We start from the raw sequence: 17,138 nt of genomic DNA, 5'->3' as shown, positions 1-17,138 counted from the left end.
CACCCCAGCCCCTGCAAGGCCCGGACGTGACCCTCTGCTGTCTGCACACAGTACCCAAGTCTAGCAGTGCTGGCTCTGTGGTGGGATCCATCTGGGCCTGCAGAGGACCCGAGGCACAGGAACCGTGCAGCCTGGCTGCAGCCAGAGGCCTAAGGGATCCCCACGAGGCTCTCCAGCCTAGGTGCCCTCTCCACAGGCAGAGCCATGCAAGAGAGTTGCCTGCTGAACTGGAAACGCCCCAATCTGCTCAGCCAACACAGAAAGATAACAGCCACCTACAGCTGCTGAGCCCTGAAACGTGGCCACTGGGCCTGAAGGGTGGAATCTGGAATTTAATCTATGAAGTTCTTTTCAAATGTGTTTAGCTATGTAATCAAATCTTTATTCTAATTAAACTTAAAGGAGCCTCTGGGCTATGGGCTCCCTTGTCGGGCATCACAGCTCCAGGGAGTAAGAATGGGAGAGAGAGGCCCAGAGCCTCTCTGCATTCTCCACGCTAATTCAACAAGTCATCATAAGGAAAGGCACTCCAGCAGGAGAGGTGTACACGGGAAGAACGGGGTTGGCCCTGACAAGCATGACCCCCATGGCATCACAGCTGCCTCAGGCAACAGGCAAAAGACAATGATGCCCACCTGGACAGGCCACCGGATGTGATGATGCACCCCCAAGCCCTAGTCCCACAGCAGCCAGAGACCACCTGCTGCTCATCCCGGGTGAAACAGGCAGAGCTACCGGAGCCCTCAAAAGCAGGAAGAATTAAGGAGGCAATTCCCACGACACACGTGACACTCCTTGGAGACAGACACAGGCTTCGCTGTGAAAGTGCAGAGGACGGTGGAGTCCCTAGGCGGGCTGCTTCTTCCAATGATCGGGAAGAAACCAGATCCATTTCCTTGTAGGAGAATCATTTGTACCGTGATTAGACAGAAGACAGAAGGTGGCTGATATTATCAAATCATCAAGCACCTCACGGCTGCTTCTCCAAGGAAGGCCTGGAAACTTGCAGCCACCCGCGTAGGGGCCGCAGTGTTTACAATGGAGATACGGGTGACCGAGGTCTGGCTTCCTCAGGGAAGCTACATTTGAACTTTCACCACTGAGGAATCGGTCATTTACAGTCACTCACTCTCAATGCAGAAGAGGGATCAAGACACTGCACCAGACTTCAACACTCAGGGTTAGGGTCAGGGTCAAATTCACAAGTTTTACAAAATGTATTTCCTTGGGATGCCAGAAGAGATGCAGCTTCACACCCCCCCACCTCCATGGTTTGCTTATCCCCTTCACCAGTGGATCTCACCTACAGATGACACATCCACGCCTCATCCATGGCAGCACAGAAAACCACTTGGAAGACAGCCACTCCCACCAAGCTTCCTGACTTTGGTGTTTAAAATCTGCATCATTTAAAATCTGCATCTCATACGTGAGATTACACTCCTCCGAACAACGACATTGAGTGGAGTGTCATTTCACCCAAAAGGGCTTTAGGAAGTGACACGCGGTCCAGACGCCAGAGGTCGCCGGCCGCCTTACTCTAGCCTAATTCCTTTGTGCCTGTATGGAGGCTTCACAGATACAGCCCATTAATGACTGTATGAGAAGCTCAGGGCATAGACGAACTCAGTGCTGAATTTTTTCCATTTATCACCCTTTGTTTTGTCCAGAAGACAGCTGAGAAAGGCGGGGGCAGATCATCTCCTCGAATGTAATGACTCTAGCCACTTCTCTTCACCCCAGGTCACCACTCAGTCAACACCCTTTGGAGAAACCAAAGCAATTCTGTTCCCTTCACTCTGGGTTCCAAGCACTAAATTCCTCCGTTTTATCAATTAGATTATCAAGCAGCCGTTTGTAATCTGGACTGCAATCTGATACGAAATTTAAAGCTAATTTAAGTTGCGGTAATAGCTCCTATTCACATTATAGATAAGGCATGAAAGAAAACTTTAATCTGTTCATAGGACCAACTTTGTAAACAAACCAATTATTCAAGCAATGATTGTCTTCAGTTAGATGCAAATTACTTTGCTCATAAAAGATTTTCCAGTAGGAATTTTTAAATCCATGGTCTGTCTTTTCTGAGCCTGTCTCTGCACCTTCCCCTGAGTGCACAGCAGGACTTCTCAGGGCATCCCATCAGCAGACCCACTGAAGAGAATAAGCCCGCAGCCCCCAGCCCGGGAATCAAGTCCGAGCCCCAGCAGCCCCTCGTCCAGCCGGGGCTTCCTCGCCAGCACAGCACCCAGGGGTCTTCCAGGTTTAATGCCACGTGTGCGTGGAAAGTAGAGTGCTAGAAGGAACACAATAGACATTCAACAATGCAAATTACCCCCTGGAACAGCCCAGCAACCCTCTGTACCTTCCCCAAATTACCCATGCTAGGCAGGCGTAGAGTCTAATGGGGGTGCCTAGGAATCAGCATTTAACACTATTCTGATGAATAAGAGAGTTTGAGAGGTCGGTCAGAGAGAGGCTGCTGTGGCCTCCACTCATTTGCAGGCCCTGAAGAGACACAGATTCAGGTAACAGGCCAGACAGGACAGGACAAGGATGAGGAGGTGGAGGGCAAATTCCATGGACCACCAACCACCCTGCCATCCCCACTGAGACTCCGTGATTTAAAGAGAGGCAAAGCCAGGGAGAAAATGTGCCCGAACCACACGAGGGACTGAGATTTCACCTAAAGCACGCAGCATGTGGCTGAGGGCCAAGGTTGGGCAAGCCAGGAGCACAGAACGGGGTTCACAGGCCCAGAGTTGTCTCCCACACCCACACCCCGTGCAGACCTCCCAAGCACTGCCTGTGTCTCCTGCCTGGTTTAGTTCCTCCCCGCCTTCTACTGTGTTGGTTTCTCAGCCGCCACCCACCACCACACAACCGTCTTTACAAGCTTGGTGGACTGAAAAGAGCGGGGGCGGGTAAGATCTGGGCTCTGGGGCCAACGTCCTGCCTGAGACATTAGTTCCAACCCACCTAGCTGTGATGTGAGCCCCCGAGATTTCTCAAATGTGAGATGGGAAGGTAACTGAACCCACTCACCAGGACGGCTGTGCAGACTGAGATTACATATAACCACACCTCGGCATCCACCACACGTGGGACCCCAGTCGTGTTGCCCCTGATGGGAATCCCTCTATCTATGCCCCTTCTGCTACCAGAGCCAACTCCCAGCAGTAGCTGTGGAGGGTGCATCCTCTATTCCCACTCCACTCACCTCCCATCGCTCCACGCAGTGACCTGCCACGCAGGGGCCACCAGCAAATCCGGCCCCACTGGATAACCGACCACCAGCCCCCCCTCACTTTGGGGCGTCTTCCACTTGCAGTTCCGAAGCAGGCCGAGAAACCGCCCTCAAGGGCAGTCACCTGTTCCTTATTGCATGTAATGACCTGCCACGCAGGACCACCAGCAAACCCAGCTCCACCATCCAGGCTCCTGTGGATAACCGAACCCCCACCCCCCACCTTGGAGCGTCTTCCACTTGCGGTTCTGAAGGGGGCCGAGAAACCGCTCTCAAGGGCACTCACCTGTTTCTTATTGCACGTAATGAGCTGCCAAGCAGGGCCACCAGCAAACCCAGCTCCACCGTCTAGGTTCTGGTGGGTAACTGCCCCTGTCCCCTGCTTCCTCCTGGGGTGTCTGGGAGGCTCAGAAACTGCCCTCCAAGGGCACTCATCTGTTCCTTATTGCACTAATACCTCATTTACAGAAATCCACTTTGACTTTCCAGCACTGCAGTTGTGACAATTTAGCAATCCTGCTTGCAAGCTACAAGAGCTTGAGGTCACGTCCACCTCACCAGTATCCCAGAGACCCAGCACTATCCCACTGTGTTTAAAATTCCAAAATACTCCTGCAAAATGCTACTGGCATTTGCTTTGCACATAAAATGCTAAAAACCTTCAAGTGAAACAAATATCTTCAACAGTTTGATACAATGACATGTGAGTTACACATCTGCCAAGTTGTAAAGCCTCATGCATTTATAACATTTTAGGTACGGTCAAATGGTTCAATTAATATAAACTATGAGAATCTCTAAGAAACAGGTTTCTTCTGGCATTAGATGACCAAAGGAAAACTGGGTTCTGGCTGGCTTGCGGGCCTGTAGAGGCAGACATATCTGCTGACACAACCAAGCTCCTTCCCACTGATGTGGCCTCATCCCAGGCCCCTCACCCGGATGCCTGCAGGCCCCTGGAGGAGCAAGCTGACCTGTCCACATTTCTCAAATGCACAGCTGTTGCTCACACTGCAGATAGAGTTCAAGGCACGAGCAGGCCACCATGCTAAAAATACCACGCAGCGTCCACGCCAGGTGACGGTGGTTTTCACTCCATCCCAAAGCCCCAGGTATGAGTTTACAGCCATGATTACCACATGGATTTTTAGACCCTCAAGACATACTTTGTTTCCTTTTATGCAACAAAGTTAAAAGACTATCACTCAGATATAGGCTCTGAAACTGTGGAATAATTATTTGGGAACAGAGCCTCTGCCAGATCAGGATTAGCACTTGGGACAACACCCCGTGACCTCGGTCCACACAAACCCATCCAGACCAGAAGCCTCCCGCACTGTAATTTCTGTGGATTTCTGTAAACGAGGTATTACTGCAATAAGGAATAGATGAGTGCCCTTGGAGGGCAGTTTCTGAGCCTCCCAACCACACGGCCATTTTCAGGCTGAAGCCGCACCACCTCCAGAAACATTGTCCTTCGCCGAGGTGTGCCTGGCTTCTCCCTTTTTCCAAAACTTAACAAAACCTGAAAAGGACAGGTCTGTGTAGAAAAACACAAACTACTTGCGATTCCTCTTCCCAGTTCAGGCTGTAGGAAGCTCGTCTCGGCCCTCACCGTGTTCTGACTGTGGCTTGGTTCCCATAAGAAATAAAGTCAGAATTCTAGTCCCTGTCTCCTGGGCAGTGTGGCAGGCATACATACCTTCAGTTATATGAGGAAAGGCGTGGCGAGCCCCCTTCCTTCAGTAAAACTGCACAGTTCCCAGAACCCTGATGCCATCTCCCTCACACCACTGTGAACACCTGGACAGAGCACATTTCAATGCGAGCACATTTGTGGGCTAGTTTTCTATTTCTCCACTAAATCACCCCAAATTTAGCGCCCTAAACTCTGACTTTTTTTCTCACATTTCTGGAAGCTGGAGTCCAAAACAGGTCCCACCATCTAACGTCGAAGTGGCGGCAGGGCTGGCTCTGGGGAAGCGACCGTCTCCTTGCCTCCCGCAGCCTCTAGAGGCTTCTGCATCCCCTGGTCCATATGGCACCCACTGTCTTCAGGACCCACAGCGGCTCTGACGGCCCCTCAACTGGAAGACGCAGAAATGTCAGGAGCCCGGGAATCTAGTGCTAAGGCCAAGCCTCCCCACCCTCCCAGCTCCTCACACACTCCCGTGTGAGCTAATATAGATTCCACTTTAACTAGTGTCACCTGTGTAAGGGGTAAGTGCCCAGCTGTGAACTGGTTAACCTCGCCCACACAAACCCCGAGAATAAGCTCACAGGCCATGGACCACTCCACAAGCAATAAGTGACCACCTGCTCAGGGACCTCCATGCCCCAGCAGAGCCCTCCGGTACCTCCTTGTGAGCTCTGACTGGCAGCAGGGTTCTGCAGCGCCAGAGGGCCCTGGATAAAAAAGACAGCTCCCATATCGGGAGGCACCGCCCGCGGTTGGGTTCCCAGTACTTTAATAGCCCAGGTGGACAAGCCGGGGCGCATGCAACCCCATCACCAGAATAACGGCTGCACGTGGCGAGTGCACGGGTGGCCACCACTCAGCCCAGCTGGCCGCGCTAAGCACATCACCACCGTGACGCCCAATCAGATTGAACTGCTGGAACAGTCCCAGCATCGGCCCCCAAGAACATTCTGGATCACAATTCAGAGTAGTGATTGCGATCAGGGCCACATGTGGCTGAATGTTTTTACAGGAGGACACCACAGCTGGACTGACGCCACAGCTGGATCTGGCTGGACTGAGAGCATTTCCCACTGTACATTCTTACAACACCATTTTATTTGCGCTTTATTAAACTTCTATGGCTTTTTTCTGCTTATCTACTTTATGGGAGTGTTTCTTGTTCTTATGACTGCGGTGATACTTCAAGCTACAACTATCAATGTGTAAATTAGTTTGGAAGTCGCCTTGTCATTAAACATTTCACAAGCAAGCAGTCAGAGGCACCTAACCCGGAGGCCTCTTTTCTTCTCTGAGCCAAACCTACCTTGGACTCAAAGAAAATGGCACATGGAGAGGGGCTGGATCTCCAGCGCCCATTCCTAGGGAGCCTCCTGGGGAGCAGATATGGAGGGAGAAGCCCTGGGTTATGGCACTGTCGTACTAAAGAAAAGTCTATTTGGGTAATGTAAGCACCAGACTTAAGAGATTAAGCAAACCATGAAAAGAAACTACTAACCACAGCTTCTCCAAAACAGAACTAAACTCCCTTTAGTTTGAATTGGAAAAGCAGAAGTGATGATCAGGATACAAAAAAAAAAAAAAAAAAAAAAAAAAGAAATGACACAGTATCTGAACACAGGAGAATAATCAAGGGCCACTGTCTCTTCCTGTGTCAGTGGGAGCCTCGCATCTAAGCTGGATTTAGAAGGTTGCTACTTTGGACTGAAAGGTATCCCCAACTCTAGTTTGTAAGCAAGTGGAGCAGAATGCTTCAATTATTTCAAGGTTTAGCGGTAAAGCTCTGCAACTCTCACAACCATTTTAATTGGTGTGAATTTTAAAGTGACTCAATCTGTTGGCTGGAGTATCTAACGGCTTAACCACGGGGTCACGTTGGAAAATTTTTCCAATTGCTTTTGTTTTTCCTACTGAAGATGCATTTGAACGTTCTTGTAGTTTGCAGTTGGCTGGTTCTGATGTTTGGTCCTGAGGAAGCCCAAGTATCCGTAGAGGAAGAATCTGAAACCTCAAGCCACTCGAATGCTGTCTGGGCAGATGGAGACCCCAACCCGAGGGCCACTGACGGGCTCAGCATGGGCGCAGGGCCGCCCGATGCAACAGGCCACGTATTTGCCGGTTACAAAACATCATAAGCACACACCCCCAGGTGTGCACACACGCTCTGTACACATCTGTCCCTATCAACACCAGCACACACCCCCAGGTGTGCACACACGCTCTGTACACGCTCACGTCTGTCCATGCCAACGACAGCATACACCCCTAGGTGTGCACACACGCTCTGTACACATCTGTTCCTGCCAATGCCAGCACACATCCCCAAGGTGTGCACACACATTCCATACGCGCTCACATCTGTCCCTGCCAACGCCGGCATACACCGCCAAGGTGTGCACACACGCTCTGTACACACTCACATCCCTCCCTGCCAATATGAGCACACATTCCCAGGGATGCACACAGGCTCTGCACATACTCATGTCTGTCCCTGCAGCCTGAGTCAAACAGTCACAGAGAGGCAGAGGAGGAGGAAGAAGGATGCGATGGGCACTAAGGTCCTGGGCCAGTTCCCCTCCCTACCTCGGGAGAGACCCCTCATGTGATCCTGCCATCACTCACCCTTCCGCCTCCATCCTCCATCCTCCCACAGGGATCAGGAGGATGCCCACTGCACAGAGCTGTGATGAGCATGAACAGAAGATGGCAGGAGCTCACGCCAAGGTGCTGAGCACGGGGCCTACGGAGTGCTTCTTTCTGCTGTGGCTGACATCATCAAACAGACTGACACAGCTTCTGCAGAGAATGCCACTTGCTGAGAAACTGAAACGTGTGACCTAGGAGCCTGTGAAGGTCTAAGAACAAACCAACAAACCAAATGGTTTTGTTTGTTTTTCAAACACTATAGCCTGTTTTTTCTTTTTTTTCATGCTCTACCTTGGGTATCATTTAGTTTAATTTCAAAGTAAGTCCAATAATTACACAAAATCACAGGACTGAGCATGGAGCATTGTTTCACTTCCTGTCCTCCAGCCTTTAGGACACATTAAGGAAAGACATGATTCCAGGATTCCCATTAGAAAGGCTGCCCTGAGGCACCTGCTGGGGCAGCCAAATTGCAGCTGTTGATGCTGCCCCCAAGCTGCTTGGATGAAGCAGAAGATTCCGGAGGTCTCCTTTCTTCTGCCCCTTGTCCAGGAGAGAAGGTGGGGGGAGAAAGGTGAGAGAAGATAGGAAGAAGGAGGGGGGAAGGAGGGAGAGAGGAGGGGAGAGGGAGGGAGAGAGGAGGGGGGAGGGAGGGAGAGGGAGAGGGAGGGAGGAGGGGCATGTTCCATCCACCAAGGCAGCTACACTGCAGAGAGAATGGAGGGTGTGTTGCCTCTCAGGACAGCAAGTTCAAGCTGTTTATAATTGTTAGCATAAACAGTGACCAGCTGAGGACAGGGCTGTCATTGGAGTTGACGTTTTATTTTCATAGTTGATATTGGGGACCTGGACCTAAAGCAGCGTGCCTTGCCCTTTTGCCAGATGGGCCTATGCTTCTCTATACTTGAGTCTATTTGACTAAATACCCGATATTGACTAGGAATTATGACGTGTAGGATACCCCTTACCACAGTAACATCAAACTCATATTCTAAATGCAATTTATTCAGGGACTGGCTTCTAACTCTGGGTGGGAATGTTAAGCTCAGTCCAGTTCAATTCAGTAAGCATTTATCAAGAAACTCCTAGACCAAGAGCTCTGTTAGACACTGGGTATGGGGTGATGGGGATACGAAGATGTGGAATTAGAACTCGAGAAGCTCAAATGTTTCCATTTAATTCCCTAATGCAATTACTAAGCTTCAACCTGATGGCTGTAATGTCTAAATTCACTTTTTCTTTATTCCAGTTCTACATAACAAAGCACAAATAATCACAGAGGAATGATTCTGTGTTGGACTATTCAGTGGACAGAGAAGAGCATTCTGACCGGCGTGAGACACTGTCTTCCTTCCCAGGGAGCCCGTGAGGTGGCTGCACAGAGCACAGGCGTGAAGATTCAGGAACACGAGCATCAGGTGATGGGAGGGGCACGGAGGCAGCACCAGAAAGATGCCTGCCGAGGGGCCGCTGCAGCCAGGCTGGCCGGGAAGGTCACGGGAGTGGGCGCAGGCATCTCCCTCCAGCCGCACTTGGTTTTCATGAGGACGCGTGCACGGAAGGGGATGACACTGAAATGCTGTGGCGCTGAGGGGAGGAAGGGAGGGACACAGGGCCGACGGCTGGCCCCCACCCCTTCCGTCCCTGCCCCTATGAACGCTGCCAAAATCAGCCCCAACGGGGAGAAATGAGGTGGGTGAAAGAGGTGGACAGACTTGGCTTCCATGGAATTCACAGATTCCAGTCATTAAAAATCCCTTCTGAGTTTTCACCTGGAAAACTTTGCCAATGTACTTAGGGACAAGAGGCGGAAGATGAAGCCAACACAATTGGGCTCAAACTGCCACCCTTCTCCTTCTCTCTTCATCCACCACCCTCCCTGGGCCCCTGAGTGTGAGAACCAGGAGCTGCACAGCCCAAGGGTGCAGCCCCTGACCAGAGGAGGGAGCCGCACGGCGGGGCCCTCAGCACGTGGATGGCAGGATCTGTGCTATGTCAGTCCCAGGGCCCCAAGCAGAGAAGGCCTGGGGCTCCCAGCTGAAGTTTTGCTGTCTACTCTCTCACCAAAGTCAAGAAGGACTGAGTGGGACCAACGCTGCACCTGGCGGCTCCTCAGTGGCTGCCGATGTTGTCCTCACGCTGCAGGTGAGACCCTCTAGGGAAGCCCAGACAGTGGCGAGAATCACAGCCAGGAGTGCTCCAGTTGCCCCAAAACTCCAGCATAGCCTGAGGAAGGCAGCGCCCCCTCAGATCCCCGTGCAGGCTTGTGTGGCACACTGGTGAGGCACACAGCACCAGAACATGGCACTTTAAGTGGCTTTGTGGGGTATAGGAACACAAAGTGTGGTCTGGAGTGGCTCAGAAGTCACTCCCACCAGCCTGTGGGACCCGGACGGCCCCTTTGGACGTGGCTGGAGTCTCTCCAAGGCGGGCTCCAAAGTCCCAAGGATGAGGTGAGCGTCGGTCTTGCTCTGAGGAAGGCCCCTGACAAGTATCCTGAACATGCAGGTACACAGCTGGCTGACTCATCTGAAGGGACCTGCTGAGCTACGAGCTAGGGACAGCTAGAGAAAACTGCGTGAACCTTTGTGACTACTCACAGGTAGGTAGCTACTGCCTGAGACACAAAGGTAAATAATTAACCTGAAACTGCATATTATAAAACTTATTTTTAAATGATGGCGCTTAATTGAAAAGACTCCCAAAGAATACTGCATTAGAAAGTGACAGAGTGAAACCGTGAGGCTGACCACAGGAGTCCCTGGAAATTTCACCAAATGTTGTGTCAAAACTGGGAAACAGAAGAACTGCACCTGATGAAACATTCCATTAATCACTCGAGTCCTCCCCACATACGAAGCTATGTAAAAAGTGTTCCCAGAAGGTAAAGTGAGCAGGAGGGCTGTGAACACACAAAGAGAGAGCCACTTCGTCCACGGACCACAACAAAAGAAACGCTAATGAGTGCCGACGACACGCTGGAGTCCAGGGCTCTGGGCGCAGCTGGGACGGGCACACTCAGGGTCCCACTGTCCAGATGGGAAACCAGGGTGGAAACACCAGGGAGCCTGTCCCAGGGTGCAGAGCTAGTGAACAGTGGTTCATACTGCGACAATCCCAGCTGCCAGGCTCTGGGGCTCCTCGGGACAGAATCCTGTTGACTTCACTCTGGGGTGCGAGAGGCGGCAGCATCCCCCAAAGGCACCTGGAGAAGTGGTGTTACCCTCCATCCCCTGTCCCCGGCGTTACCCTCCATGCCCCTGTCCCCGGCCTTACCCTCCGTCCCCCTGTCCCTGGTGTTACCCTACTTCCTCTGTCCCCAGTGTTGCTCACCATCCTCCTCACCTCCAGGACCCTCTCCCTGTCCTCCCTCGTTTTCCTGTTCAGCCAGAGCACATCACATGTCTCTTCCCTTTTCAAGAGGCTCAGCTGCACCCAGAAGCATTCCAGCCTATTCGGGATGGGGCACACACCCTGGGGAAATGCCAGCACAGGGCCAGAAGGGCCTGAGACCCTCTCACTGTCACCCAGGAAGGATGGAACAGCCCACGGTCATGCTCATTGTCAGGCAGGATGAAAACTTCTGTGTCCGAAATGTTCTTTTCACTGGAACTGTTCGGACCATTCATGAACGAATCAGTTAAATACCAGCAAGTGCCACTCCCACTTATTCTCTGGCTAGTTTTCCACCCACCAGCAACCACACTCCTAGGAATTATCCCTAACGCAGAATCAGCGCCTTGTGCCTTTAGGAAAACCTCTTTCTCTCCAGCTTTGTCCTCCTTCCACAAAAGGTGCCTCTGACTGCCTCACTCGCTGTACCAGGATTTCACTCGGCTATGGAGGAAAATCTGCGTGGGGCTCAGAGGTGGGTGGTCCCTGCATGGGCAGCAGGTCTGTGACATCCTCCGAGGAGCCTGGCCCAGGCCTGCCTCACACGCCAGGACTCTGCCTTCTGGCCCTCGGGCCCCCGAAGCTGCTTTCCCTCCAGGTGTCATGCCCCGGGCAAGAAGGCCGGACAAGGGCCCAGGGCTGCTGTGGGTCGGGAAAGCCTCCTGACACCTCCCACTACAGGACCCCCCATCAACATCCCAGCATCTGGACCTGTGTCACCAGCCGCTCCGCCGTACAAGAGAATTGGATTTTCAGCTGGGTGTGCTGCTTCCCTAAACAAAGTAGGGTGTTGTTACTCAGGAAAAAGGAAAAAATTGGCATCTTCTTGGCAACCCCGCGACATCCAGCCACCGGTTCTCACCATCCCAGAGATGTCCATCCAGGGCAGATAGTGTCTTCAACCAAGCGCCACTGACCCAGAAGTACAGTAATTAGTACACTTTCACCAGAATCACCCACTCCTTCACCTTTACACCCAAGAAAAACATGTTTGCCAGGCAAATTAGATGTCCAGGAGGTGTAAGGAAACCCCAAGCCTGCTTTAAGCCTCAGACTTTTGAGACCGTTGAGGGCTGTGCGCACAAGAGCAAGGCTGCACCCGAAAGCTCTGCTCCTGCCAGACGTCATGGACAGACCACACGGCTCAGCCACATGGACCCTTCCAGGACTTCACGAGAGGGACTTCCGTGGTACATGCAATGATGTGCACTTCGTTCAGCCTCGAACAGACCACGCCCTCGTTACAGGGTCGGTGGTCCACCTCCTGCCATCAGCCCCCCACCTCACCGAGGGTCTGTGTCTGCATCTGAAAGAACTTTGCTGTTTTACCTGGGTACCAAAATGCGGCATCGCGATGTTTAAAGGTCTTTAAATATCAACACTCCGGGTGCAGTCCTTGTCACTTTAATGTGGTCACTCGATGCAGGCCTCACTCACAACTCTGAGGTAGCTCATATCTTCCCTACCTAACCAAGGAAGAAACGAAGGCATGGAAGGTGCAGCTCCTAAGGAGCAGATTAGGATTCAAACCAGTGAACTTCGTCACATGCTGACCTACCTCTCAGGCTGAGATAACGTTGAAAATTAACCAGGTAGAACAGCGTTCCATAAATCAGCTGGAAATGGTCCTTGTGGATGGGCCTGTGGTTACTCCCTGAAGAACAAGACCATTAGCCCAAAAATCCACCTGTGTCACACTCAAATGTTTACATATACAACTATTTTTAAAATAACCCAATCAAGCATGTTCACAGCCATTTAGAGCCATATAGATTGTCTGCTTCGCTGACAATCAACCCAAGACCTCTGTCGGCAAAGGCCACGGTGCCGGGTCCAGAGAAGGCGGGACAGAGACACAAGCAGACACAAGCAGGAACCTTTCCATCCCTGGGAGCCTCGCTCTGATCGGTCCGTGAGGACACGGTACAGACCGTGGGGCACAGGCAGACGGCAGGCCAGGAGAAGGGGCTGCATTGCCGGGAGGCAGTGCTTTGAGCTCTAATGGATGGAACACTGCTAACCAGTGAAGGTGGAGAGAGGGCACACGTCTGAGAGCATGTAGAGGCAGCAAAGCACAGCCAGACTCGGGGAACCACAGGGACATCAGGTTGGGTGCTGCTGTCTGCCGGCCTCTGGCTGGGGGACTGTACTGGGCCTGGAGGGACATCCCTGACACTCCCCACCAGATGCCAGGGGCACCCCCAGCCCCAGGTGAGAACCACGGATCCCATGGTGAATGAGGCCAGCCTGTGGGAAGTGGGGCTGGGACAGCTCTGTACAGCTTAATAGGAAAGTTGGGTTCTATTTTGTGGGGTTTTGGTCACGCCGATGGCTAGTCATGGCTGTCCGTCAGGAAGTGATTTGAGGATAGACTAGAGAAGGGGCTGCCAAGACCAGCGGAGCATTCGCTGTCTGGGTCTAAGGAAAAGGAAATAAAGGCTGGCGATGTGACAGTGGGGGGGAGCACAGAGCAAAGGAACTGGTGGAGACACAGGGCTGGCCCCGCACAGGGCTTTGAGCAGCTACCCGGGGGTCGTCCTATTAATTCTCCTCATGGCCCCAAGAGGCGGCTGTGAGGATCCATCTCCTGAGGACAGAACTGCTCCAGAGCCACACAGCGAGGATCCACAGAACCAAGATCCGGGCCAGCTCCAAAGCGGGTGAACTTGACCCCTCAGCCATGGTCCTAAGACAGGGATCGGAGCCCCCTGGACACACAGACACAGGAACTGCAGGAAGGGGAAACGGATGCCCCGGACCAGTGGCGGGACCCAGGGTTTCAGCCCTCCAGGGCCACTGGGACCAGCCACTGCACAAGTGGACACACGGTGCTTTAACTCGCGCTGGGGGAAGGAGCCCTCACTCTCAGGGTGGAGACCGCAGCTCGATCGGGCCGGCCTCCCTGCTGGGCACAGCCTGAGCCACACAGGATGCTGAGGTGCCCCAACGTTGGGGTGCTCAGAGCCACTCAGCTGAGATCGTGGTGCTTTCTGTAACCACCCTCGTTTCTTCACGGTATAGATCTGGACTCCATCCTTTGCAATGTGTGAGGTTCTAGGAAGAGGCTGGCCAGCCGGGGAAGTGTCCTGGGCTCTGTCCCAGTGATGACGAACTTGGCTCCCCACAAGGGCGGCCTGTTCACCACAGTGACCCCCGGGGACCACGCCTGCACCCACCTTGCTGAAGATAATTCACTTCTCATCCGTGAAAGAATAAAGCTAGACTAACTCAATTTCACACTCACTTCCAACTTTAACAACTTGTGTTAGGAAATCAAAGACAAGGACTCTGACCACGTCACAAAGCCAGGAAGCAAAATCCGAGACTAACGGAATGATGCCACCTTCGCAGTTCCGAGCTTTACTAGTTGTTTATCTTTTCTGGTCTGTTTTTCTCTTTCGGTTTAAATAATTAAAGACCCTCGTTGACAAGAAAAAAAATTCTCTATGAAACTAAAAAAAGTGGTTCTAATTAAACATTTAAACATTCTTCCATATGCTTTATAAACAGTTGAAATTACAGCTCTACTTAGTGTTAAGTACTTTAACCAAATGAAAGGTTAATTATACAGACTGGCAATTATAAAAAATAAGGCTACATATTCGTGGCATCATGAATAATTAATAAGAACCGTTTGATTTCATTCAGACCAGGGATTCTGTGCTAATAGGCTCTTAGCTGTCTTGAAATAATGGTGAAATTTTAAAATTACTTTTGTACTTAAACACGTCCCCAAAGTGAAGCACAGCGGTTAACATCCATCATGGTGCCCAGCAGAGCGACCCGCCCTACTATGGCCGACACCCTGATTCCCGAGGGCTGCATCCCGGGGCTGTACTCGTGCAGAGAACGTTCAGGAAACAGACCAGGTGGCAGGAGGGGGTCTTGTCCTCAAGGAACCTCATGAGTCTTGCTAGGGGGACAAACAGCGAGAGAATGAAACCGGCAGCCACGGAATCCGGACAGCGATGCCCAGGCCCCGCCATGCATAACCCCTGGCTGGCACCTCCCTGAGACCCGTCTGGCACAGGCAGCGGCAGGGTCCGGCCCTTGGAGCGCGGGGATGGCAGAGCAGGGCCATCAAAGCGGGTGGCATGCCGACAGCGGCTTCTCCGCAAGAGCTCCTGGCTCTCAGGGAGCTGAGGGCTCCTCAATGGGAAATTCTAGCTGAGCTCCAGGGGAAAGCGGGTGGGAGGCCTGTCTCCTCTGCCCCCATCTCCTCTGCCCCAACCCTGGAAGAGGGTCAGATATCAATGCTAACTCTTGTGCTGACTCAATTAAATCAAACAATTCAGAAAACAAACTTGCTTTAAGTATTAATTTCCTAAAAAGAACTAACATGAATTCAAATAATTCACATAATTAAAATGATTTTAATTGTTAATTTAATTAAAACATCTCCGTTTTCACAGCATCATGTACCTTGGTACTTTGTCCTTATTGCATTTCCCATCTTCCAGGGCAGGTTTCCTTCCACCCAGGGCAGCAGCGACTCTGGTGTCTCGGGTATTCCCAGGCTTCCGTCAGCCCCTGGGGGGCTTACAGTTCTGCAGCGGTCTCCATCCTCATTAATCTGCATAAGAACATCCGTCCGCAGGGATGTCCTGTGGCCCCGTGGCCACATCTGACGTGCAGCTAAAGGCTGGGCGTGTCGCCTGGTGACAGCAGATGACACAACTGTGGGCAAGGTAGCACCTCTGGGCGCCGACACTCTTGATGAGTTTTTTACAAGACCATTCTTAAATGGGTGAACCCTGACAGGAAACACTAAAGATTGTTTTTAACTATTTTTATATCGAGACAAATCTTTGTCAAACGTTCACTCAATGCTAAATGTCACTTCTCCAGTCAACCCCTTTAAGAATACCTAAAACTTAAGACTGGAATGACGCTTTCAAACACATACTCTACTCATGCATTCCCGGGAGCAGAGAGCAGCTTAATGTTTTCACGCTACACAGGCATGAAGTTTGGCGAAGGCATTTTAATATTTTTACCTGAATATTTTAATAAAATCAAAAGATCATTTTCACTCTAATACTCTACTTAGAATCTAATTTTCCATTAAATAAACAGTCAATGTTCAGTAACCCACAAGCTGATAAACTTTTGAAAACTTTAGAAAGTATTAAGTATAATCAAAGATTACTTTTAATTTTCGAGCTGGTAAGAGCCTGTGTCAGGGAACAGAGTTGAGATTGAAGAGATAAAAGCACGATGATTTTCTTAAAGAAAAGCGAAATTCGTAAAAGAGAACAGGTGATTATATAAAGAAACACAGAATCCGTTTTCAGAAATGGCAAACACTGACCACAGAACACCAGTGTTGCCCGTGATGAGAGAAACAGTTAAAAGGAAGAATTCACGGTGGCCCAGCATAGATCAGGTGTGGGAGGACAGAGACGTGATGAAATGATCCTCCTTCTAACTTCCCAGAAAGGCACAAATGGCCAGCACTGTAACTGAAGACCACGCAGGCACCAGTGTGAACTCAGACTCCATGGCCAGCACCGTAACTGGAGACCACATGGGCAATGGTGTGAACTCAGACCCCACGGCCCGCACCGTAACTGGAGACCACACGGGCACCAGTGTGAACTTAGACCCGACGGCACGTGCCTGGGCTGCTCCAGCCACCACCAGAACCTGTTCTGCAGCTGAACTGGAAGCTGATTCTGGAAGGAACTGAGGAGCATGAGGACGAGATCCTTCTACCTCAACAGGGATCAATTTTTTAATGATTTCTTTCTTTTAGAAAACTGTTAATAAAATACTTTGTTCTAAAATGACCAGGATTTCAGCACCCTCTACATTCCTTCATGTCAATCAAAGCTTAGGCACGTGGGTTACTTCACTGTTCGCGACACCCTTTTGAAATAAAACCCGGGGCCGCCTGTGTACCCAAAAGCCTGGGCACTGAACATTCAGACAAAACGTCCAGGGCGAGAATGTTCACGTCCCAGCGGTGCGGTAGAGTGGATGGGGGGAGTTCGAGCCACAGGTGGCCACGCCTCCCCTGCCTCCGGCCAGTGCCCGCTGCTCACGCACTCTTTCCTCGGCCCATCCTGAGCCACGGGGCCCTCGCGTAACCAAGGCCACTGCGGCACCTCCAGGAACAAACTGGTTACAGGTGGACTGCTCTCTACGCAACGT

Source organism: Macaca mulatta, chromosome 6 (genome assembly GCF_049350105.2).
Source record: "Macaca mulatta isolate MMU2019108-1 chromosome 6, T2T-MMU8v2.0, whole genome shotgun sequence".
Classification (NCBI taxonomy): domain Eukaryota; kingdom Metazoa; phylum Chordata; class Mammalia; order Primates; family Cercopithecidae; genus Macaca; species Macaca mulatta.
The sequence above is the reverse complement of the archived record's forward strand: the minus strand, read 5'-3'. Positions refer to the sequence as shown.